This window comes from Antennarius striatus, chromosome 7, assembly GCF_040054535.1.
Source record: "Antennarius striatus isolate MH-2024 chromosome 7, ASM4005453v1, whole genome shotgun sequence".
Taxonomy (NCBI): domain Eukaryota; kingdom Metazoa; phylum Chordata; class Actinopteri; order Lophiiformes; family Antennariidae; genus Antennarius; species Antennarius striatus.
Window position 1 is genome coordinate 7,329,163 of NC_090782.1, and position 3,528 is coordinate 7,332,690.

Here is a 3,528-nt window from a genome sequence, read left to right on the forward strand (position 1 = left end):
ATGGCCCCTGGTATGGTAATAAAAGATGTGGATAACTCTAATCATGTGGATTTAATTGGCTTCAGCTCATCTCTTATTTGTTGGTGAAGTACACTGAAGACAACAGAAACTATGCTGTAAAAAAATGAATGTCAATAAAATTGCTTGGATGTGATTTAGAACTGTGTTTAACCTCAATGTTAAATGTCTATATATAAAACAAAATGCGCAAAAAGACTGAATCAAAGCATAAAACATCAAGATGTTACGCTCCATGCGTGCGCGTCAGTCATGAAGACAGCCAAGTGACTCACCTTCTGCCAGAAAATGAAGACGTACAATTAACATCGTATCCCATCATCCTCAGCTGAGCGGGCAGGCCTGTAATTGGCTGGCTGACCAGCCTGCGTGGCTCCGGGTGGCAATTTATTCTGGGAGCCATACAGTTTACCTAGGGCGGCTAACGGCCCCTGTGCCATAACCTGGCTGTGGCAGTGGGGACATCATTAACACTTCACTGGGCCTGCAGGACACACACCCGTCATCAACCACACAGCATCCACAGCCACAGCAGGCAAATTGGGGGCAGAGGGTAGAAATAAAAATCCTAATGTCAATGGAGCCTCTTGTCGTGTGTTCACTGATCAGCCGGTGAATATTTTATTTTGCATTTCCTGTAAAGGAATAAACAACATTTTCATTACTATACTTATCGTAATCTATTAATATTCAGTCAAATTTTGCAGATGTGGTTGGGAAATCCAGTCCTTTCATAGTTCGGTCTGGTGTCACCCTCGACCATGTTTGTCTGCTTAGCGGTGTGTGTGTGTGTGTGTGTGTGTGTGTGTGTGGTGACAAGCAGTTGTCTAACCTGAAAACAGTGTGTGAGGGAGAGAGCATGCTCTCTAAGTAGAGTAATGACCTTGCTTTGTCACAAGGAAGACATGTGTGACATTCCCCCATATTGGTGCGACGGCAGGACTGTTAGAGTCAGTCTAGCCTCTGGTTTATGAACCCATTTAAAGGTCTGCATCTGCTGTCTGGCCCTCCACCTTCTCAGCAGGCTGTCTTTAGGTTGGGTGACAGTCACAGGAAGCTCCATCTCAGCGATCACAATGTGGATAAGCAGGTCAGATGAACTGCCCAGCCTAAATCAGGGGTCCGCTCCGTCTTAGGGAGTATTGCCGAGACTGGAGAGTCAATATTTATTTTTATATCCCAATTATTCTCTGTGTTAGCACAGTAGACCCCCTGATTTACAGTATTGTCTCCCCAAAAATCCTTGCCCTTGTGTCTTTCCCTTCCCGGTGATATTCCCAGTTCACTCATTCCTTATCGTAGGACTCGTTCTTGTTCTCTGATTGCGCATACACAGGCTCACAGCCAAATGGCTGTTCATTAAAGACAGGGACCTGAGGGGAAGCAATCGTCTGAGAGACGGAAATTGCGTGTCACATTAGATTAGCAGTGTAAAGCCTCTGGATTGGCTCGGGGGAATAAGGAATTATTTCAATTACATTATTTCAAAAACTCTTTAAGCAATACCAATACCGATAAAAACAAATTAAGAGTGATTTGGGCTGATTTGTGATACTCTGAGCTGTGCTTTCTGCCGATGCGCTGGAAATAAGATATGAATAATGTGGATATTAGGCTGTGTGTAATGTGTCAGAGTTGAAAGCAGATTATCTGTGACAAATAATACCGTTGCTTTGCATTGTGTCTCATCAAAAGGGAATGTTCCCAAGTGTCAGTCACACCGGCTGGAGACGGTGTGTTGTGGGAAAGCATGGAGCGGTTGATAACTCCATCACAGGGCTTTCAGTAAAACACACACAGTGAGGATAATAACTTCAGTCAAAAAGGTAAAGTTCTTCTTATGGGGTATGTCTTTACTAATACAGACATATTTGGTAGAATATCTTAAACTTTTTCAGATATTATCAAGAATAAAGATGTTTTTGTTTTTTTTTATTCCACATGCTTTCAAACCCTTAGAATAAAAAAGTTGTCTTTTTATTATTTTCTTTTTCTTTTTCCCAGAACATAGAACACTGCATTTTACTTTTGTCTCACAGGGAACACATCTAGGTAGAACATTAATCTGAATGAGTCCGTCTCAGTGGGAATGAAAGGGGGGTGGGGGGTGGGGGGGCTGTAGAGAAAGAGGGCAGGGAAAGTGAGGAGAGAAGGAGGGGGTTGCCACACGGAGCGCATGAACCAGAGACCAACAGAGACCGACCTGCAGCCGGTCCGCTCACTGATGCCTTGATCCTGACGCTGAAGCGCTGCGGATCAACATCTCTGAACTTCGGCCGTTTTCAGCCTGAAACCTCCTGAAACATCTGGAGGAGCTCCTGGAAGCCGGCGCGTCTCTTTCCTCTTTTTATTCCCTGCGCTGCCAGAACAAAGTGTCGCGTTGAAATTCTAAAAGTTAAGAGTAGAGAGTGAGATTTTATTTATTTTAATTTTTTTTTTTTTAACGCAGATCTAAACCTCGTGTTGCGTTCAAGGTAAGTGCGATAATGATAACGTTCTAATTGATTTATTGGTTATTTGATTGCTTTGCGGTAGTTGACAAAACTTGTGCGCGTTCATTGGAAAACTTGTCGGGTTTAAAAACCATTTAGAAACAAACTCAGAAATGTTACGTTTTGGGGATGTGATGGAATCAAAGCTCAAAGTTTGCGCAATTATTTTGTTTTAAACTCATGAATTGTGCTGACTTGTCTCTTAATAGCAACACACATATTCATTTATTCTTTTTATGATTTTAATAATTTACGACCCTCAAGTGTTCAATTGGATGAACAATATTTATTTTAATTCATGGGCTGAAAATAAGATTGATGACGTAAAACTTAGTTTTAAATGTCAACTATTCATTGCAAACTAATTCAGCAAAATAGATTTTCTTTGAAATGTTTGTAATTATTAAAGAAATAAAACATTTGTGACCAATCATCCTCTCCAATTTCCTGATGTTTTAGTGCAGGTAATTGTTTCACGTTGGAAATCTCAATTTATTTTTAACGTGTACGATCGGTACTATTTACAGTTTGCTGAATTACCCAGACAATTAATTAAAGAAGATCTTCAACAACTTGCTTTTTTTCACGTTTTCAGGATTTTCCTGATTTACTTTTGCTTGCAATTTATCTCATCTTAATTATTAACAGCCTTTGACCAATCAGTTTGTATTGAAATTAGTACAAAACTTTAAGTGCAAAAAGGCCTCACATTCACCCCGGGGTGTTTAACAAAATTCCACATTTTGTACACTTTTGTACCATTTAGAAGAATTCAATGTGAACTTTGTAAGATTAAGTATTTGTTTCCTGTGTAAAAGCTCAAAGTCTCAAATCATTAATAACAATAACTTTAGTGTTTATTTATTTATTAACATCAAATTAAAAAGCGCAGCATTCGAAGCCCTTTGTAATTTCTTCTCACGTCCCGCTGTAGCTCCATCTTTGTGCTCACCCTCACCTCTCTCCTCCGTTTGTCCGTCACCTCCGCCTCTCCTCAGGACCAGAGACAGGGAGGTGA